Source organism: Notolepis coatsorum (genome assembly GCF_963971535.1).
Source record: "Notolepis coatsorum genome assembly, chromosome: 13".
Classification (NCBI taxonomy): domain Eukaryota; kingdom Metazoa; phylum Chordata; class Actinopteri; order Aulopiformes; family Paralepididae; genus Notolepis; species Notolepis coatsorum.
Genome location: NC_140177.1, coordinates 67,463,666 through 67,487,659, shown reverse-complemented (window position 1 = coordinate 67,487,659; position 23,994 = coordinate 67,463,666). Strand labels below are relative to the sequence as shown.

The window sequence follows — 23,994 nt, the reverse complement described above, 5'->3', positions numbered from 1 at the left end:
CTCGGAGCAGGCGGAACAGCGCGTCAACAACTTGCTGTAGAACACTCGCCAGCTGGTACCGATACTGCAGAAAGTATCGGTATTTCGGGAAATGAGTATCGAAGCCGTTTTAAATAAACAGTATTGATATGTATCGATACTTCGATATTTTTGACAACACTAATCAGCTGAGTAACAATATTCATCAAAGTGTTGCGTGTTACAGTGTAGGTTAGGACAAGTGCATGACAGTAAGGTTAGTTAGGGTTAGATTTTTCTTTTTAAATTTTTTTAATTTTATTTCAGATAATGGTTGAAGAAGTGAGTCTTTAGTCGACGGCGAAAGATTGGACGGCATTCGGCTGTCCTAACTGGGGTGGGTAGTTCATTCCACCATTGTGGGGCAAGGACTGAGAATAGGCGTGTAGGTGGTGTATATGTGTTTGAGGATGATATCCTTCAAACAGGAAATGGCCCCATGCACACACACGCGCACACACACACACACAGAGAAGTAAAAATAAAAAATAAAAATAAAAAATTGAAAAAAAAAATTGAAAAAAAATTACATGTTTTTTTTTTAACTTCGATTTTTTTTTTATGTTCGAACCTTGTGCCATCGAACGAAGCTTCGAAGCTTCGAAGTACTGTATTTAAGACAGCCCTACAATGCACTCCTTATTGGAAAACGACCTATAAGATACCCCAAATGGGAAAAGCAGGGCATACACACATTGGGAGATGTTTTCAACAAACAGGGTTTTTGTAGCTATCAAGATATACATAAAAAATTTAACATCACCAGTTCCACGTATTATTTTTACGCACAGTTATTGGATTGTTTGAAGACTCATGGAGTCCCATTAAGGATACCAATTGAGCACCACAGATATCACAAATTCTTCTAGAGAGACATCGAGAGGCTTCGTATCTGATTTTTATCATCACTTACTAACGTCCTCGTATGGAATCTCCCCCCTAGACTCAGTCTGGAGGAGGGATATACCAGACTTGGAAATAGATTTTGATTGGCAAGAAGTCTGGGCAAACGTTCGAATTGCGTCACGTAACCCGGACCATCAACAAATTAATCTTAATTATATTCATAGGACATACCTGACTCCTATAAGATTGAACAGAATGGGACTTAAACAAGACTCGAGATGTTCCTTATGTACAAATGGGGACGAAGGTACATTTATGCACATGTATTGGGATTGCCCACCGGTTAAGATATTCTGGAAAGAAGTGTCCCAGCAATTATCAGAATTCTTATTTCTGAACATACCTGTACACCCCTCTGTATTGCTGTTGAATGATGTTTTTCAGTTTGCAGCCCCTATACAGCTAAAGAGACTAGTTTTATCTGGTCTCACAGCGGCTAAAAAGCTGATAGCATCACGATGGTTTCAACCGGAAAAAATGTGCCGGAAGGTATGGGTTCTTACCTATCTCGATGTGATTTATCTAGAAATTTCTACAGCAAGAATATTAGGTGTCAGTGAAACCAACATTGCAATCTGGTTAGAAGTGGTGGAGAGAATAAAAGCTAGCATATGAATTGTAGTGCCTGGTTAGAAACGAATGAAAATGGATAGATTATCCAAGTGGGAGTCCGGGGGGGGTGAGCGAGCAAGAGCATAATGTAGGGCAGTGGTTCTCAAACTGTGGTACGCGTACCACTAGTGGTACTTGGTGGTACTGCTGGTGGTACTTGAAAACATTTCCAAAAAAGCACAAAAAAAATAAATTCCAGGCCACTGAACTTAGAAGCAGGCCAGACCAGTGTTTCTGGTTGCGGCGGCGCGATAGTTAGATAACCTAAGTGGGGAACAACCAGGAGATCACTGTGACAGAGAGTAATGCAGTCTAAACAGTCATAAATCTTGAATTCAAATTCAGCCCTGATCATAACCATTTATTTTTAGATTTTTTGTAATGTCAGATAAAAAAATGAAGTACTCCCACTTTTCTGAAAAGAGTTGGTGTTAAATCTGACATTACAAAAAATCCATCAAAATCTGTGTTGCTGCTAATCATTGACACATGGCTAGCCTGTAATAATCTCCCCCAGAAAAATGTACTTTGCATTTGATATATTGAAAATATTTTACTTTGTGTTTTTTTTTAACAATAATTTGTGATGCCATCACACAAACTGGCATTTAAAGGGTAAACATTCAAAAATGTATTGAATATGTGTTTTCTTTTCTTTTTTACAATAATTTGTGATGCCCATCACAAACACTGGCATTTAAAAGGTAAAAATTAAAAAATTCCTGCACCAGAATGCAGGAAATAAAGTTTTTGTAACAAAATAATTGTGTGTGTGTGTGTGAGAGAGAATGACGGACAATTGCTTGCTGTGTGTGAGAGAGAGAGAGAGAATTAAGTACATTTGCTGAAATACAGTTGTTCTTAATTTTCTCACTTGCTATGTGAGAATGTTAGTTATTATGTTCTCAATGCCCCTTGCATTGTATGAGTTGTGTGGAAGCGTTTGCTAGTTCTAGTGCTATCCCTTTGTACATTGTGGCTGTGTCTGACAAAAGTTAAAGATAAATAATGGTATTAGGAATACATTTGCCTCCTGCGTGAACTGTGCATAGCTGAATAGACTGTATTTTAACGCCGGTCATATGGTGGTACTTGGAGAGCCAGCTACGTTCTCAGGTGGTACTTGGTGTAAAAAGTTTGAGAACCACTGATGTAGGGTATTAGATAGCAAGTATTAGGTATATATCTCGTATACTACATTTATAATGATTCAAAATGGTGATTTCATTGGATGTTTACTGTTAATGCTTGTGTGTCTAATTTGATGTTATGTTTAAAAAATTAAATACAAATAGGGCTTCCCTATTTTTCCGCCTAAAAATACATACCTAAGTAAATGGAAGATTGCTCCACTTCTACAAGGGCATTTGCATGTTCTTGGTATCTAGGGACATCTATGGATCTCAGGGAATGCATTCCCAGTGTCATAAATATTGTGTCCGTTACCAGGCTTGAGTAAACTGTGATGAAACAAAGGAGAATATAAATTATGATTTTCTTTGTATATTCGACGGTGAATAACACCATGCTAAAAATGTCCAGATATGATAAACTGCCACTGAGCTCGTTCAGCACCTTCTTGAGATCACGTGTACAAAAGATCTAGGCAAATGAATAAAGAGAAGATGATTAAACAGAAGGTTTTGTAGATACAGTACTGAATTCTGCCATCCGGACACATGCAATTTGAAATATTATTATAAAATATAGAATACCTGTTACAGTTGGGGTAGGTGTGTTGGACCCATGTGCAGAGTTGAAGAGAGTAGTCGGACACAATGGTTGCACTTTCACAATTAACGTTGTTCTTTATTGTGAAACAACAATAAACTCCACCAACGTCTCAACACGAAAAAACAAACACTTTGAAATGGGGAAAGGAAATGAGAGACAGAAGTCAGAGTAAACTGAGTGATGTTGCAGGGCACACATCAACATGATAAATATACATCATAATAACATGACTACAAAATAGGCTAAGCACAATGCCAACGTGGTGTCACAATTATGCTCCCGACATGAGCGATAACAAATGCTTCTTGGTAGAGACCAGTACTCACGCCTGTGGACAGTGAACAACTGACAATGAGACAGCACATCAGGTGAGCATTATGAAGGAGAGTCAACTACACACAGCAGGCATTAATTAGAGCAATCAGGACAAATTAGAAGAGAGGAAAGGGTGAAATACTCCAGGGTGGCGCTAGGGCTTTTACTCCCAAGTGAGAGCAAAAGCCCAAACGTTACAATATCAGGCCTATAAATGTGACTTGCTCTTACATAATCACTTTGACCCAAAAACACATTTTGAGATGTATACAACAATGGGAAGAGGATAATGTTAGCTTTCCAATGATACCAATATCATCGTTCTACTCCAAATATCAAGCGAGTTATGCCCTACTACATATTGGATGTCACCAAAACATATTGTGGAGAAAAAAGCCTTAAAAGTTTTCAGTAAATTTTGAGACATTTATTCAATGTATTCACACAACTATTAACACAATACCAAATATGATAACATTGAAACCTTACCCAGGGGTGCCCATTTTTGCTTCCCTGTTTTACTTTCTCTCACACATTCACACATACACTTGCACCCGTGCATGCACACACACACACACACATCTCATAAACACATACAGTACAAGGAATGTATAGCCACATGTAAGCGTATACATGCAACATATAGGTATGAGCGTACGCACATATGCACGTGCACACACATATGCACACGCATGTTCATTAACGCACGTGCATATGTGTATTCACACACCTATATGTATATGCTTACACATGGCTATAGATTCCTTGTACTGTATGCAGGGACCGAAACTAAAGCCCGCCGCCCGCCAGGGGCGCTCAGTTTTTACCTTTGGCGCTTGACACTTGTGTGGCGTGTAATCAATCAAGTTCATAACGATACTCTTATTTTGAAAATCTGTGCGGGTCTCATTTCCGCCCCAAGCGCATCTCCAGTCATAATATCGATGGCTCCGGCAGTTAGCAACATTAGGTTCGTATGATACTCTTATTTTGAAAAAAAACTTGGCAACGAGTCATATCCGCCCAGCCCTGCAGCGGGATACTATTGGCTAAGGGCTTCTGCTCGCAGTGCTCGTGTCAACACAGACATAGGAAGAGCGGACCTCCATGAGCTACCGTTACTGTTTAAACAATGACCCATTCAACTATTCACTTTTAGTTTAATACATACTAGCTGGCTAGCTACTGATAGCTGCTGATATCAACAAATGCTCCAGCAATAGTCGACTCGAGTGCATAATACCTCCGTTCCCTCGTTAGCTAGCTCACGTTAGCTAGCTCACGTTAGCTAGCTCACGTTAGCTAGCTCACGTTAGATCTATCTGTCCCAGTCAACTAAATTGTCTTAACGTTATCTACCGGGCTAGCAGTAGCTACAGATAGCTCCTGATATCAATGTCTTATAACATTGATTGAATGCGTATTCTAGCTGAGGGCATGTTGAATGTGATTTGACAAAAGAACCGTAACGTTATACCAATAGGGTCCAGCTGCATCGCCGGAGAATCCTTGCATGCTGAATGTAGGGTCTAGCTGAATATAGGGTCTAGCTGCAGGGCCGGAGAATCCTTGCTGGAGCTGGAGGCTACTCAAGTATACACACAGACAGTGGAGCTGTTTGCAGATAGCGAGCATTTTGACTTATTGCGTGGTGGCGATGTCTCGCAGATAATACAACTACAAGTATGATTATATAATATATATTTTATTTAAAAAAAAATTATATAAAATATATATATTTTTTTAATCAAAAAAGATTTGGCAGGTAAGAAATATGCTTGGCGGGTAGATTCTTCCCATCTACCCGCCACTGGCCGGTGAGTCAAAAAGTTAATTTCGCTCCCTGACTGTATGTATTTATGAGTAGGGATGCCCCGCGAAACCCCGTTCTAAACGGGAACCGGTACTAAATTAGAAAAAACCGGAGTATTGATAAGCTCCGACATTATCGGTACTGCTATCGGTAGTCTAGGAGCGAATTAGCTACGGAGCTAACAGAGTGTACCATCCATCTGCGACGCAACGGTGGCAGCAACAATGGATACGGAGTAATGTTAACGGTAGTCTAGGAGCGGATTAGCTACGGAGCTAACAGAGTGTACAATCCATCTGCGACACAACAGCGGCAGCAACAGTGGACACGGAGTAATGTTAACATTATGTCGAGTTCATACTACACTACACGTAATGAACTCGACATAACGTTAACGTGAAGTGTTTAATTAGCAGCAATCTGTTGTTGAAAATGTAACGTTAAACCGGAAATGGAAATGCGAGGACAGGAAGCCGTCATGAAATCGTTGTAGTCATATTGTAGTCTTTTAGTCTTATTAACTAAAAGATTTTAACAAAATAAAAAGCAGCAGCACTATTTGTTTCACAGTTTTAGCATGATGTTTTATAGATGGCCAGGTTAAACACAGGTTTTTGTTTTTAAGAGAGGGGGTTTGATTTGATTGAAGTTTATTTCAAATATGCAACACAACAAACAAACATCAAGTACAGATATAGCCTTAAGCCGTTCAAATAATAAATGTATAATTTTTTTTTAAATAATAATCTAAAAGCGTATCGATAAAGTACCGAACCGTTAAGTAGTATCGATAAAATCCTAACGATACCCATCCCTATTTATGAGACAGATGTGTGTGTGTGTGTACACACACCTGCATGTGCACACTCATATACATAGATACAGTAGATACTGTAATAAATTATATATAAATAAATTACAACATTACTGTATGTAGCATCTCTAATAAAGATGACAGGTGAGGTGACAAACAAATTTGTTGGCTCAAGTGAAAAACCACAAGTAAAGTGGTAAAGGTAGAACTGATTAGCTTAACCCGTTAAGCCCTAGCCCTATTTTAAAAAGATCCACCTAAAAATACATACCTAAGTAAATGGAAGATTGCTCCACTTCTACAAGTCTCCATTGGCATGTTCTTGTTATCTAGGGGCATCTATGGATCTCAGGGAATGTATTCCCAGTTTCAGAAATATTGTGTCTGTTACTAGGCTTGAGTAAATTGTGATGAACCAAAGGGGAATATAAATGTTATTTTCTTTTCATCTTTGATGGTGAATAACACCATGCTAAAAATGACCAGACATAGAAAATTGCCACTGAGCTCGTTCAGCACCTTCTTGAGATCACGTGTACAAAAAACCTAAGCAAATGAATAAAGGGAAGATGATTAAACGGAAGGTTTTGTAGATACAGTACTGAATTCTGCCATCCGGACACATGCCATTTGAAATATGATTAAAGAATATAGAATATCAGGCCTATAAATGACCTTATTATAGCCAAGTTGCACATCTATGGATCAGGCCAAATCTACTCGTTCCAATGGCAGAGTTTAATTTGGATTTAGTATCACCAGGCGTGCAGCAAGAACCGTGAATGAAATCTACTGTATGTACAGTTCCTTTCTTATAATAGATATGGCTCCACCATTTTGAATCCATTTGCAATGCGGATGCTAAACGTTCACAGAAGGTAGACACACTAACTGCGCTCCAATATATGTTTCATAGAAGAATTTGTGATATCTGTGGTGCTCAAGTGGTATCTTTAATGGGACTCCATGAGCCTTCAAAGTTGCTAATAACTGTATATAGAAATAATAAGTGGAGCTGGTGAGGTTAAATTTGTTATGAATTTCATGATAGCTACAGAAACCCCGTTCGTTGAAGATATCTCCCAATGTATGTATGCCCTGCTTTTCCCATTTGGGATATCTGATAGGTCGTTGTGCAATAAGGAGTGCATTGTTATTGAATAGGGGAGAATGGCTATGCCATTTATGTTGGTTAGTAAATTGTTTCTGTGTGTCACGCCATATCCGAATCACATGTGTAATAAGAGGACCAAATTTCAAGTCGCATTGCTTAATTGATAATTTGGTGTATACTATATCCTGCAGTCTATGTGGTGCCACTATGTTTTCTTCTAATGTTCTCCAGGATACAGATGCTTGAGAATCAAACCAGGTGATCAGTGGTCTTAAAGAGAACGCTTTAAAATAGTGGTAGAAGTCTGGAAATGCTAAACCTCCGTCGGCTTTGTTTCTCTGTGCGGTGGATCTTTTTATTCATGGAGGTTTGTTGTTCCAAATAAATGTATATGCGGTGGAGTGTAATTTTTTCCAGTAACCAGCAGGGGGGGTAACGGTAACATTGAACTAAAGAAGTTGATTCTAGGTAAAACATCCATCTTAACTATTGATACTCGGGCCTGTACTGAGTTTTTAAGTTTTGACCACCTGTCAAAGTCATTTGTGATCCTATCTTGAAGTCTTGTATAATTATACTTCACCGTTTGGCATATAGTAGGGAATATTTCAACTCCAAGACATCTAAAGTGTTCTACCATTGGTATACTTCCTGGAAGGATTGTAGTCTTCGCAGAGACATTAAGTGGGAGGAAGGCCGACTTTCGCCAGTTTATCCTAAATCCCGATAGATTGCCAAAATCATCAATCAGCTTGAGAAGATGAGGCAGTGAGGTGGTAGGGTTTTGCATGAACAATATTACGTCGTCCGCATATAAACTAATAACATGCTGAGTGCCCTTAATTGAGATTGGCTCTATGGATTGGGATTGTCTTATATACTGTGCTAAAAGAAAGACACAGGAAAGAGTGAGGAGGTGAATTTACCTGTTATAATCATGGCCGATGGGTCTTTGTATAATACTTTTATCATATTAATGAATCAGTTTCCTAACCCCATCCTTCCGAGTACTGCCCATAAATAAGACCATTCCAACCTATCAAAAGCTTTCATCGCATCCAAGGATAATACAGCTGTAGGTGGAATGGCATCCTTGCTGGCGTCTAATACATGTAGTAACCGTCTTATATTATCCGTGATCAGGCGGCCTTTTATGAAGCCAGTCTGATCAGGATGAACTAAAGATGTCATATGCTTTTGAAGTCTGATGGCTAGTACCTTAGCATACAGCTTGAGATCGGTTCCGAGGAGACTTAAGGGTCTATAACTACCACATTCGGTGGGTTCTTTGTCCTTTTTAAGGAGGACAGATATGAGTGCCATATTGACGTCCGTGGGGAAGTTCCCCTCTTTGATTGAGTATAAAATCATATCAAGTAATAGGGGTCCAATTACATCCCAACATGAGAGGTACAGTTCTGGTGGTATACCATCCCAACCAGGAGCCTTACCAATTTGCATTTCAGATATAGCCTCCCTAAATTCCTCTAATGTAATAGGTGTAACTGTTTAGCGTCTTCCATTGAGAGTTTAGGTAGGTTAATTTGATTAAGAAATGTATCCAGTTTATTTTGATCGAAAACCATTTTTGATTTGTACAAGTTGGAGTAAAACTCTTTGAAAGTCTCGTTAATTTTTTTGGGGTCTGTAGCAAGTCCTTGTTGGTCCTTAACACTTTCAGTGCCAGGCCGTGTTTTCCTTTTTACCCCGTTGATGCCACGGTCCACGGCCCATGTAACGTTAATATCGCCTAATCTATGTTTTAAATTATGCTATGTGTCTAATCTGCCCATCGCTTATCAAAGAATAATTTTCCAGTCAACATTGGCAAAGCAGATTGTGTTTTTATCGCTTCATTTCCTTTTTATAGCATTTTGAAAACCACTCGGTTTCGAAGAAAAAACAACATTCCCCGATAATCGCCTTTTACTGGAATATTCCAGAACGTTATCATTTGTCTGTCTATTTATGAATCGTTTTCAAATAAACGCTAGATGGTCGATAGTATATGTGTGCGCATGCACGCTCGTGCCGTGCGCTGATAATCGCTGCTATTATTTCCTCATGGCTTTTACAGTGAAACAGCCATATCACATATAGTGGAAACGCTTATATCTCGATGAAAACGAGTCTGATTATCCTAACACTGATAACATAGATTCCTTACCCGACATCAGATGGTATCCAAATGGTATATTCCAATTCCTGATCACCATTCGAAAAAAATCGATAAGTATATTGATCCAACGTGTGTACAGTATAACCCATGCTCGCCGCGTCTCAGAGGCTCCAGAATGAACTCTGGTAACTCCGGCTGCATCAGTGGACTGGAAAATGTGGACTAGAATATTTTTTTTCCCCATCCATTTTCATTGAGTCCATTCCAAAAGGGTGATTTACCATCTGAGAGACGATAGGGGGCGCTTTTTTCACATCTGATCGCCAGCGGCCCCTGAATCTCCAACGGTAGGCTCGGGTGATGCAATATGATTTCAGATCGCTAATAAATATATATTTTTATAAATCCGAGAAAAGCCGTGACGTGGCTTTCAACGTCACAATCGTAAACCCGAGATTAGCCGTGAGTGGCGCTCAAAGTGTTAATAGTAGGGATATCTGCAAATTTTGCGTTGGATCGTATCTTCATAGCTAGTAGGTGACTTGGTTTAGAACCATGAAAGTAATAATGTTGTCTTGTGCTACGTATTTGAAATTCAGATTGTTGTCTTAAAATGGAGTTAATCTCTTTTTTTAACACATTAATTTGAGACTCCAATCGAACCGAGTAGTTGTATTGTAAAGAGGAGAATAACGACGAGTAAAGCGTTTCCAGCTCTACCAATTTTGAACAACGATTCTTGCGTAGTTTGGAGGCAAAGCCCGTTGTGTAATTCTTGATAAAACCCTTTACCGACATCCATAACATTCTGGGGTCCTGTACCGAATCCGCATTACTCCGCAGGAATTTAATAAGTTCAACTTTGAATTGTATAATGTATTCATTGTTTTTCAGCAGTGTCGAGTTAAATCGCCATCTTGGGGCTCGGGATGACAGTCTACCAAATGAACCTTTCAGGAGTAATCTGCTGTGATCTGATGGTGCCCTTCCACGACATAGTTATCAAATAGTCTTGGGGATGCAAAAACATAATCTATTCTGGAAAATGTCTTGTGTCTTGCAGAGCGAAAAGAGTACTCTCGGGCCGTTGGGTTGAGTAATCGCCATAGGTCATTTACACCTGTATTCTTGGCCTTTAGTGCATTAGATGCATGTTTCTGATCATTGGAAATGGTGGGATTAGATTTATCCATCACGGGATCCCAAATAGCATTAAAATCCGCGCCAATTATAAATGAATACTTGGGAAGGTTCAACATGGCTCTAGTGAGTGTAGCGTAGAAGTTAGCGTCATAAAGATTTGGGGCATAGGCCGCTACCAACGCGATTTTCCTGTTACTGTATTCTATTTTAGCTATGGTTACTCGACCATCCACATCAGACCATACTGTACGTCCAACAATTCAATATTCAACTTCCGTTTCGCGACTATAGCAACCCCACGGGATCTCGTTCCAAAAGATGAGTAGCTAATGTTATGATATATTTTGTCCGCTAGCATTACATTGACATCCACTAATAAGTGCGTTTCGCTTAAAAAAGCCACATCAACCTGTTTGTTTTTCATCAGTGTAAGCACGCTTTTGCATTTATGTTGTTTGTTTAGTCCCCCAGTATTCCAAATCATTATATTCAAACTAGCCATAATCTAAACATGTTGTATTCTTTTTTTTTTTTTTTTTTATTGCAAAACAAAAATTATTAAAAGTCAGTACTCAACACAAAATGCATAATGAAACTAACAATCAAGGTGGCTAAAATGACATGCAAGTACAGAAACAGAAAACAAACAAAAAAGTCTATAATAATATTTTACCGTATACAGTATATATCCAACGAAATTACCAATTATACCAATGCCTTATACAGGATATACCCCTAATACCTATTTTCTAAAACCCTACACACATATGCTCCAGCTCGAACCCCCCCCTCCCGGACCCCTCCTTGGATAGTACCTCCATTATCCCTCACTCCTAACCAGACACTACCATTATAAGCTAGCTTTTATTCTCTCCACCACTTCTAACCACATTGACATTTTGGATTCGTTGAGACCCAGAATTCTTGCTGTAGATATTTCTTGATAAATCACATCGAGATATGTAAGAAACCAAACCTTCCGGCAAATTTTTTCTGGTTGAAACCAGCGTGATGCGATCAGTTTTTTAGCTACTGTGATACCCGATAAAACCAATCTCTTTAGCTGTGGATTTACTGCAAACTCAAAAACTCTTATCTTATAGGACGTTTTTCAATTAAGAGTGCATTGTTATTGAATAAGGGAGTGTGATTATGCCATTTTTGAGGGTTAGGATATTTTTTTTGTGTTTCTCGCCATATCCGGATTGCATGGGTAATTATGGGGCCAAATTTCCGCTCAGTGCTTGATTGGTAGTTTAGTGTGTGCTAAGTCCTTCAGTCTATGTGGGGCTACTATGTTTTCTTCCAATTTTCTCCAGGATACCAATGCCTGGGGATCAAACCATATTGTCAATGGTCTTAATGTGTATGCCTTAAAATATTGTAAAAAATCTGGAACTGCCATGCCACCGTCTGCTTTATTTCTCTGTGCGGTGGATCTTTTTATGCGAGGTGGTTTGTTATTCCAAATAAATTTGTATGTGGAGGAGTGTAATCTTTTCCAGTAACCCTCTGGAGGGGGTAACGGTAGCATTGAACTGATGAAGTTGATTCTAGGTAGTACATCCATCTTAACTATTGATACCCTTGCCTGTACTGAGTTTTTAAGTTTTGCCCACCTGTCCAGGTCGTCTTTGATTTTGTTCTGTATTTTTGTGTAATTGTGCTTCACCGTTTGTCTTATGGTGGGAAATATTTCCACACCCAAGCATCTAAAATGTTTTACCATAGGTATCTCACCTGGGAGGGTTGTATCTTTTTTTGCATGGGTGTTAAGTGGAAGGAAAGCCGACTTCGGCCAATTTATTTTAAATCCCGATAAATCACCAAAGTTCTCTATCAACTTGAGTAGATGAGGCAATGTGGTGTTGGGGCTTTGCATGAACAATATTACGTCGTCCGCATATAGACTAATTTTATGTTGTGTGCCCTTGATTACGATTGGTTCTATGGATTGGGATTGTCTTATATATTGTGCTAAAGGCTCTAATGATAGATCGAATAGTCCGGGACTAAGAGGGCAACCCTGTCTGGCTGAGCGTGATACCGGAAAGATTTTGGAGATGAATGTACCTGTTGTAATCATGGCCGATGGGTCTTTGTATAATACTTTAATCATATCAATGAATCCTTTTCCTAACCCCATCCTTTCTAATACTGCCCATAGATACGACCATTCCAGCCTGTCAAAGGTTTCATAGCATCCAGGGACAGCATCGCCTTAGGTATGGTGTCTTCTTTGTCTGCATCTAGTACGTACAGTATTCGTCTTATGTTATCAGTGATCAGGCGACCGCTTATGAAGCCAGTTTGGTCCGGATGAACTAAAGACGTCATATGCTTTTGTAATCTGCTCCTTGCCACTGCACAAATGACCCTCTGTATTTATATTTGAATTGTATGTTTTTTGTTTAATGCCCTGTTTTATGTTGAAACTTGTTGTGTGCTGTGTTGGTCAGGACTCCCTGGAAGAAGAGATCTTGTATCTCAATGGGACATTCCTGGATAAATAAAGGATAAAAAAAAAAAAAAAAAAAAAAAATCTGATGGCTAATACCTTAGAGTACAGTTTGACATCGGTTCCGAGGAGGCTTAAGGGTCTGTAACTACCGCACTCGGTGGGGTCTTTGTCTTTTTTGAGAAGGACTGAAATGAGTGCAATATTGTCGTGTTTATGGAAGCTCCCCTCCTTGACTGAGTATAAGATCATATTTAGTAATAAGGGTCCAATTATGTCCCAACAAGAAAGGTACATTTCTGATGGGATACCGTCTCTTCCAGGAGCCTTACCATTTTTCATTTCGGATATGGCCTTCTTGAGTTCCTCTAGTGTGATCGGTGCTTCTAACTGTTTAGCGTCATCCTCCGAAAGTTTAGGGAGAATAATTTGATTAAGATATGTGTCCATTTTGTTTTGATCAAAGGTCGTTTCTGATTTATATAAGTCGGAGTAGAATTCTTTGAATGTATCGTTTATTATTTTGGGGTCTGTTTCAAGTACTTGTTGTTTTCTAATGGCAGTTATATCTGCACATTTTGCATTAATTCTTAATCGCATGGCTAATAGGTGACTAGGTTTAGAACCTTGGGAGTACTGCTGTTGTCTTGTGCTGCATATTTGCATTTCCGATTGTTGTCTGTATATGGCATTGATCTCTGTTTTTAGTACGTTAACTTGATTTTCTAGTCTAGTTGAGTTGTTGTATTTTAAAGAATTAAATAACGTTGAGTAAAGCGTTTCCAGTTCAGACAGTTTTGTGCATTGATTCTTGTGCATTATGGAGGAAAATCTATCAGTGAAATCCTTGATCATACCCTTTACCGACATCCATATTATTCTGGGGTCTTGCACCGCGTTTGCATTCTCCCGTAGGAATACTGTGAGAGCTTCTTTGAGTTGTGTAATGAATTCCTTGTTATTAAGCAGCATCGAATAAAAACGCCATCTTGGGGCCCGGGAAGATAGTATACCAAATGTTGCTTTTAGTAGTAAATAACAGTGATCTGATAGTGCATTGGGTATCATTTCCACTTCATATTTATCAAATAGTCTCGGGGATGCAAAGACATAATCAATTCTGGATAATGTGTTATGTCTCGCCGATCGACAAGATTACTTTCGGGTCGTGGGATTAAGTGAACGCCATAAATCATTTACACTTGTAATCTTTGACCAATCCTTTAATGCTTTAGATGAATTTTTTTGTTCGCTGGAAAAGGCGAGGTAAGATTTGTCCATCCTTGGATTCCAAATGGCATTAAAATCTGCACCTATTATAAATGAGTAATCGGGATGGTTTAACATTTCATCGGTTAGTGTAGTGAAGAAACCCTCTTCGTACAAATTTGGGGCATATACCGCTGCCAACGCTATTTTCCTGTTATTGTGTACAATCCTAGCTATAGTTATACGTACATCCGCATCCGACCATACCCCCTTTAATTCAATATTTAGCTTACGTCTGACGACTATGGCTACACCTTGAGTTCTCGTACCAAAATAAGAGTGACTAATATTATGGTATATGTTATCCGCTAACGTATCTATGTCTTCCTCTAAAATGTGCGTTTCGCTTAGTAGAGCCACGTCCACATGTTCTTTTTTCATCAGTGTGAGCACGCTTTTGCGTTTGTGTTGTTTGTTTATCCCACCAGTGTTCCATATCATTATATTCAAACTAGCCATAATCTATGCATGTTTTTGTGTAGTTTTTGGTAATGCTTCTGGAGTGCGAAGCTACAATAGATGTACATCCAATTATTGAGGTCCCGTTGAGAGCCGAGCTTAAAAACATATATATATACAAATAAAAATCCCCTATTTTCCCCTCACCCAGAGAGTCGTACAGGCCTGTGTTCCAAAAACACATCCTCCGCGTATGACTCCCTCCCTTAGGCCACCGGATTGCCCAAACTGAGCTTTGTAATCCTAATCTTCCTATGCTAATTGCCATAGGATCTAACATTTTCATTCTAATACAATAGAATGTCGCTTTTGGTCTTGCGCCTTCCCTTACTGTAATGAAATATTATGAAAAATTAAAAAAGAAGAATAAACTTTCATCGATATATTAATTTGAACCCTCTATTAACTTATGTAGGAAACATCAGAAAAAAGGAAAAGATTGTAGAGAAACATTAACACCTTAATATGAAGAACAATGGGAAAGAACAATGTAAGATAAAAGAGAGAGAAAAAAAAAGATAAAAATAAGGAGTGAGAGATAGAATAAAACTCAACATGTTGTATTCTTGTGTATAATTCGTATGGAGTACCAATTCACAATAGATATATCCAATTATTGAGGTCCTGTTGAGAGCCGAGCCTGAAAACATACATATATACATATAATCCCCTATTCCCCCCTCCCTCCCGGCTTACACGACCAGTCAGCCCAGAATGAGCCATTTATCCTTAACTTTCCTATGCAAATTGCCATAGGATCTAAAACTCTTAATTCTACCTTAATAGAATGTCACCCGTGGCCTAGCCACTCTCCCGTTAAAATAATAAAATAAAAATAAAAAATATGCCTCAATTATCATAGTATATTCACTTAAACCGTATACTAACATGTATAGGTTAAAACACACAGAACAAGAAAAAAGATGTATAGAAGTAAATAATAGAAATCTCAAAAAGTGGAGAACATCTGCTTAAATCTTAAAATAACTTTGCCAAGCTTAAACACCTAGATGAAAAGGAAGGTTTTAAATACGTGTATGCAGTTCGTCCCCCAAACAGGGGTGGGCAGTATTCCGCTGTGAAGGCTGTTGTTCTTCCGGATATGATTCTTGTGTATGGTCACAAACTGTTGTTTATGTTCCAGGGCATTCTGCATGCCATAGAGTGATATTATTCCAGTATATTCCACTATGACACCGAGTGTTGAAAAAGTCCAGAGTATTCCAAAATGTCAACAAAAAATCATGACTTGCACAAAACCCATAAATCTAGCGGGCCCAAACAGCGAACCTTTACAAAAATATAGTATCTAGCGTCACATATTAACCTATTCCTACATCAATGTTATCAAAGCTTGTTTGATGCCGTTTTTGGTGTCTAAGTTATAACGAAGTTATCAAAAAAAGATTAAAAAAAATATGAATAAGACTTAGCCTCCTCCGCGTTGTGGGTCCCTCGTGTAATCCTCTGCGTCTTCAGTCGAGTAGAGCCGGACCCTTTTTCCATTTTATCCATAATGGAAAGATTCGCTGGGTAGCGTAGTATAGGTTGGAATTTGTTCTCAAAAAGCTGAGACATCACTGACTTGTAACGGGCTCGTAGGGATACAACCTCGCGGCAAAAATCCTCGTAGAAATACACTAGTTTCCCGTTGTGTAGCAGAGTTCCCCTCTTCTTTCGTGCCGCACGGATAATCGTATCTCTTATTCCAGTTTGACGTAGGCTAGCAATAATCACCCTCGCTTTATTGTTGTTGTCGTCTCGGATGCCAATTCTGTAGCGCTGATCCACTATAGGTGGTGTAGAGAGGATATCTGGTCCTAGAATTTGAGCTAACACTGTCGCGAACGAGTCGTTTGTGCAGTCAACTGATTCATCCAGTCCCACTATACGGATATTAAATCTACAGGAATGACGTTCGATTTCGAATATCTTAGCTGTTAGCTTCTCGTTGTTTTCATATATCGTATCCGTTAGCTTCCCGTTGACCTCATCTATCTTCTCCGTTAGTTCCACGATGCCGTCATGTAAAGCCCCATCGCCCCTAATGAATCTCAGTGTGTGTTCACCCAAGGTGGCTTCAACTACAGTAGTGCGTTCGGTTTGTTCTGCAGCCGCTGCTTTTAAATCTTCGATTTTGGATTTGATAGATTCTTTGATAGCGTCAACCTTAGCGTTAACCTTATCAATCTTAGCGTCAACCTTCTCAACCTTAGCAACCTTATTGGTTAAGATCTTTATTAGCTTAGCAAGAGACTCTATATCGGATGAGGTGGCGGGGACGATGGAAGAGGTGACAATATCAGCAGTTTCTTTCTCGATCTCTCCTGCCATTTCCCGCACGGAGCCCGTATCCACAGGCGGATCCTCTGCAGTTAGTTTGGCTGCTGCGTGTGTATATTTCTTTGCTGGCATCTTGATTATTTCTGTCGATATAGTTAGTTGAATATCTCAGTTAATATATACGTTGAGGTTTAAACACATTGGTGTTGTAAAAAGTGGTTTTTGAAGCAAAAATAAAAAATAACGGGAGGAGCTGTGACCAATGCGACCACTACATGCTGATGCTAAACTGGAAGTCTGCATCCAAAGTGTTAATAACACTTTAACCTATTGGTAAACAAACTAATTGTTGAAAATATACACTATGACTGCTGTTTTGACAGGATTAGCGTCTTTACTCTTGGCTAAATTTGAAGAAAAAAATGCAACATTATGTCATACAGTCTGGAGAGATTGATTTATGACGTGATGTCATCTGCGGTCCAGTACCAGACCACTTAGCCCCTTTCGTGACTGCGTGTAGCCTGGGGCTGTACCGCAGTCACTCTCACGTAGACCGCAACCAGTGGACGGGGGGCTCGCGGTGGGTCAAAAATATATCAGATATGAATTTCAAAGATACCCAGCGTACAATATGGGTTTAACACATCTTTACAGTGTGGTCTGGAAGCTCGGAGTTGCTAATAAACAGTTTAAAACATTGTTACTCCAAGAGTGGTTCTCACAGAGCGAGCCGTGTATTTCCGCCATTGGTGTCACCGTGCATGCGCACCAGGCATTTGGCTGCCTGGTCCAGGCATTACAGGCGGAAATACACGGCTCGCTCTGTGAGTACCACTCGTGGAGTAACAATGTTTTAAACTGTTTATTAGCAACTCCGAGCTTCCAGACCACACTGTAAAGATGTGTTAAACCCATATTGTACGCTGGGTATCTTTGACATTCATATCTGATATATTTTTGACCCACCGCGAGCCCCCCGTCCACGCTTGGTACCTTATTATGACACTGGTTGCGGTCTACGTGAGAGTGACTGCGGTACAGCCCCAGGCTACACGCAGTCACGAAAGGGGCTACAGACCACTCAGGTTTAAGAGGTTTTCCCCACTGTCTTTAAGGCGTCTCTCCTGTATGAATGCTCTGGTGTTTCTTTAAGCCATCATATCTACTGAAGCTCTTCTCACACTGGTCACAGTTATAGGGCTTCTCTCCTGTATGAATGCGCTGGTGTGTCTTTAAGTCTCTAGAGGTACTGAAGCTCTTCTCACACTGGTCACAGTTGTAGGGCTTCTCTCCTGTATGAATGCGCTGGTGTGTCTTTAAGTAGCCAGAGGTACTGAAGCTCTTCTCACACTGGTCACAGTTGTAGGGCTTCTCTCCTGTATGAATACGCTGGTGTGTCTTTAATACACCTTTCCGCGGTGACGGGAAGTCCCGCCCCCCCGTGTTACTGTTGCTATGGTCTCCCAAGCTCTCCCAAATGTTCTCACAGGCACACTGAAACAACCACATGTCAATCGAACAACATGGATTCTCTCTTAAGGATTCCTGAAACTATTGCTATCAGTTATTTGCCCAATGCCGCTACTCTATCAAAGAGAGTTCTCCAGAAAGGCCTGAATTATTTTACTCAAGGATATATCCATGAAATTAGGATTTCGGACGGAGAAGGAGATGACAACGTCAAAGTTGATGCCAAGTGTTGGCGGTCTATGCGGAAGACACAAACGCCTCACAAACTCCACATTGTAATTCGTCAGGATACAATTGTGGAGTCCTACTGCACATGTAAAGCAGGGTGAGTATGTTAGTGGTCCCTTATTATAAAATTGTTAGAGTGAATGAAGATTTAAGCCTAGTATCTGCTAACTGCTAGCTACAATGGGCTAATCATCTAACGTTATGCTAATCACACATGTCGCGGTATGTAGGTGACAAATAAACCTTTGAATTTGAACTACTGTAATTAGCTAGCTTACCTTTTAGTGTTGGCGCAGCTGTATATTGATGTGTGGAGTAGCTATCAACCATTTGATTGTTGCATGTGTATTTTCAGGATAAATGGACACTGTTCCCATGTCGTTGGCATTGTCAAGTCTCTTCAAGGATTCAAATGGCACAACTTTACCCACATACCAGAACAACAAAGTTGCACCAGCATACCACAGCAATGGCATGTCCCCAGAGGTGCTAAAATACAGCCAGTACCTATTAACCATGTCGTGGTTGCAAAACCCTCTGAGAAGAGAAAGAGACGGCCAGTGGTGTGCCATGTTGACACTTCTTACAGGTAAAGTGGTAGTAATACACCCAACAGATATAATAAAGTGAACAAAGTCCATGAGTTACAATATCAAAAATGAATTTTATTAGTAATACTCTTTATAAGTTGATGTACATATAAAATTAGCTCATGAGACATCAATGTCAATGAAGAGAACACAATCTTAGAAGAATTCAGGATTCATAAAATAGCATAGCACTGAAACTGCCCTCACCAAAATAATCAGTGACCTCAGACTAAACTCTGATGAGAATAAGGTCTCCATCCTTATAGTGGTATTCATAAATAAATATTACAAATTAAGTTTTTTTATGACCTTGAACGTGATGCAATCTTTTCATGCACTGATGTGCCAACTCTGTCAGTTACCTAATAAGGCAGAAGGGTTAAAACATACATCAGAGGGAGGAAATTCTATGTTAAACTAGGAGGCCACATGTCTGAGATATATGACAACAACTATGGAGTTGCACAAGGGAGTTGCTTAGGTCCTTTACATGTTACTGCTGGGTGATATCATCAGAGGACATAATGTAGGTTTTCTATCTATAATTCTAATTATCGGCCCCAAAACAAAAAAATAAACGTTAATAAAGAACCTGGGAGGACTAACCCCTTGGATCAAATCTGAGGTCACAAGTCTCTGGGTTATCATAGATTCAGAACTGAACTTCAATTTTCATATTAACAAAGTGACCAAAACATCGTTCTTCCATCTCAGAAATATAGCAAAAGTACGACCAAGTTATTATTAATATATGCAATACATTTAATACAATATTTTAAATATTTACAGACTTCCAGCTGTAACAGAGGAAGATATTGCCCATCTACAACGGATGACTGGAACACCTTTGGCAACTATCCTGTCTACCAGTGTGCCAAAGATCACAACCCCTTTTGGAGAAGTCCAGATTGGTTCTGTACTTTCTTATCAGGTAATGCAGGTCTACAATTTCATTTATCAGTTACAAACACATCCTGTTGTAGGGTCATAAAACAACAAACTGACCATATCTGGTTTATCGTTTTGAAAAGGGTTGTTGGTATGCGATCTGAAAGGATTTTGTACGTCTTAACTTTACATATAAGACGCTCAATATGAACCCTGTGACGAGCAATTTTGTTAGTCAACGCCACATTTGACTGAGACATCTGAGAATGACCAGCAGCAAAAGGAGGGATATTCAAACGTAATCCAAGCTCTTTCAACTCGTCGTGTATTGTAAAACCCTTGTCAGCCATAACAGCATCACCATCCTGGATGTAACCATGAACTTTCAGTGTTTTAAGTAAATCATAAAAACCACTGCTTTCAGTAATCGCCTTATCGGATACAGCACCTGTAAATAACTCAGACACAAAAATGACAGACCCACTTGGATCACATCCAATCAATGCTTTGAGGGTTGTGCTTGACTTATAGTCACTATAAAGCTGACTTTGTAAAGCCAGTGCAGATGGCACCTGGGTCTTAAATTCAGTACCATCAATAATGACTAAAGTAGAAGGAAATTCCTTTCTAAAGTTTTCAGGCATGTTTTCAATAATAATGTCTCTATGAGGCCATATGCTAATTTGTCCAAATTTAAAATACATAAGTTCTATGCATGTATTAAAAACAAGTCCTGCAGACTGCATGGATACTCCAAATCTTTGAGACAAATCTTGAAGTCCAAAGTTGTGTCTTAACCTACACAATGTCAAGAATAGGCCATTGGATTTTCCTAGTGACCTCATGTCTTTACGGCCCTTTGCATAAGGTGCATCACAGCCAGCAGGCACAAGAAAATCTAACAATAACATGAATCTAACATATGTGATCCCAGTGTAGTACTTAAAAAGCCCTTTGATCTTTGTTTCTTTTTGGACAACACTTTGTACAGTACAGAATGTCTTTTTCTGAGCATCCTGTTCGAGAGACTGTATTATCTGTTCCTTTTCAAGAAGCTGCCCTCTCAACCAGGTTATCGTCCTCTCCTTCTTCTCCAGCTCTGACTTCAATCTTGCACCTTCCACAGCAGTGCCCAATACTTCTAAAGGGCAAACCCCTGGAAACAGAAATATTACAATTATTGTTAGGGAGTTTCCACATATACATGACATCACAATAATAACATTTTGCTTTTATTCTACAGACAAGAAATCTCAAGAAGAAAACAGACCCGGTTCCACACCAGAGGTGTGGAAATGTATCTGTGCACCAGCCATCTCCAGTGAAGCTTCCAGCGATCTACAAAGATCTGAATACTGCAGACACAAACCTGGTAGCACTGGAAGAACGCACTCGGGCCCAGGCTCTCTCAAATGACTGGTTTGAAGAGCGGAGGTCACGACTGACTGCTTCAAACTTTGCGAAAGCGGTAAACAGAAAATCTGCCCCAACAACAAAATTTCTGGAGAGTGTTTTCCGGTTGACATCCATTTGTGCCCCGGCTTTGGAGAATGGGAAAAGGAATGAGGCAAAGGCCAAGGCCAAATATCTGGAGGTTTATCCCGCCAGACATTTTCACGAGTGTGGTCTTGTTGTCAATTCAGAGTTCGATTTTTTAGGAGCCACACCTGACGGGAAGTTGTGCGACAATGGCGAGAGTGGGATAGTCGAAGTGAAATGTCCTTATAAGGCAAGAAACTGTTTGATATTGGAGGCTTGCGACAACTTCCCAGATTTCTGTTTACACAAAGATGAGGGGGGCAGTATTTCATTGAAGAAGACGCACGACTATTATGTGCAAATACAAGGACAACTTATGGTGACAGGCTGCCAATTCTGTGAATTCATAGTTTTTACGCAGAAAGATATCTTTGTGGAAAGAATATTCCCAGACATACCATTTATGGAAAGATTACTGCACAGACTTGCTGCATTTTTTAAAGATCATGCTGCTCAGTTCCTAAAAGAAAGGTAGACCCTTACATTCTCCTTCAGTCTGAGTAGCTGTGCACGTCTGTGTAGCTGTATAACTGAGCTCCGATTGGTGGTTGATGACATCCAGAGAGGGATTGATGTCCCTGTGAAGTATCAAAATCATAATCAAATAAATGCACTTTAATTAATAAATCCATGTTGTTCATTAATCATAACATTTGGTCTCAGTATTATTTATGTATTGTTTGATTGTAACAAGAACTTGCAGTATCTTTGGTTCACAAATTAATACTATGAGCATTTATAACAAATTATTAAATGACATCTGATTCACACATGCAAATGGTGTTTTTAGTTAGTGATTCACATCTTCACTAACACATCACAATATTCAGACAATACCGCCTATAAGGACTTTGACAATACCCAGTCTTCAGGACTTACAAGTTAGTATTTTCCTGCAGTAGTTCTTTTTTAGATGGGGGGTTGTCAGGATCAAGCAGGCGTCTTTTCTTTGGCAACGGACGCACCGACTTACATGTGGTCCCATCAGCTTTTATAGGGTCTGGATATTGCACAGTAGGTCCATTCCCGCCAACAAAATGCTATAAGGTGAGATAGGCATGACAGAGAAGAGAAAGTGGATCACAGATTGTAAGGCATTCAGGTTACTCATGCTAGCTGATTGAAAACTGTATTAACAGATTGCAGAATGGGTACAATACAGTACAGCTCAATACACATAATAGTTAAGGGGATGCAGACCAGAGAAAGACTTTAGTCTTGTTTACATCAGGGTCCCCCATTTTCAATTCATAATGACATTTATGTGTTATGACATACACAACAGATATATAGCATGACATTTATGACATACAGATACAGTACTGTTACATTTGTGACATCCAAGATATGCAAATATACAGTACTGTTAAAAAGATATCCTAACAGGAAATATATACATACGAGGGGGAGGAAACTGTACATTAGGAGGGGGGGTTTGGACATTTACAGTACACTAACATTTAGCTAACGTTAGTTCGGTTGTTAGAATCAACTGGACAACTTCCAATTCATAATTTTCAAGGGTGTTGACTAAGTAGCTGTAGCTATATGTAGTTTTCCTTCAGCTCATGAACTGATCGGAATGTTTTCGGAGACTCTTTTTGGCGACGTTAGGTTAACGTTAGGTTAACCATGCGTTAGCATTAGCTATGAATAGCTGGCTACCTAACGATCGGCTAGCCATCTATCTATCTATCTATCTATCTATCTATCTATCTATCTATCTATATACAGTATATATAAGATAACAAGTGATGACTTCTGTTTAACTCAAATGTTGAAGCATATATTACTGAAGCATATTTTTCGGGCTTACCGTTGAGCATACAGCCTTGTTCTTGTTGATCTTGTCCACATTCAGCTGTGTATGGGGCCGTCCACAAGCCTTAATCCACTTTAAACATTTTTCCAACTGTGTTTTAGGCTTTGGAAAATTTATAAAACGCGCTCCCTTTAGTCTTTCTGGATATCTCTGGTCATTATTGCACGTTCCCCAAGCACATCTAAGAACCATTTTCTCGACAACAACAATGAAGGACTGGCTGGCTATCTGTGAGACATCATGGCGGCTCTATTTCAAGGGGCGCGGCCTTAAGAAATCGGGCAATCTTATTGGTTATTATTCTCTGTGTGATTGACAGCGGGGAAAGGTCTATTCTCCAGCGGTACTGAAGCTCTTCTCACACTGGTCACAGTTGTAGGGCTTCTCTCCTGTATGA

General features: G+C 39.5%; 1 long non-coding RNA gene across 1 annotated transcript; it reads right to left on the bottom strand.

Annotated features, from left to right (window-relative positions):
* Positions 1–19,522: 19,522 nt before the first annotated feature.
* On the bottom strand, positions 19,523–22,793 carry LOC311238719. Its single transcript, XR_014620390.1, has 3 exons — positions 22,655–22,793; positions 22,259–22,353; positions 19,523–21,392 (listed from the first exon to the last, which is right to left on the bottom strand). It is a non-coding gene; the product is annotated as an uncharacterized lncRNA (long non-coding RNA).
* Positions 22,794–23,994: the final 1,201 nt, after the last annotated feature.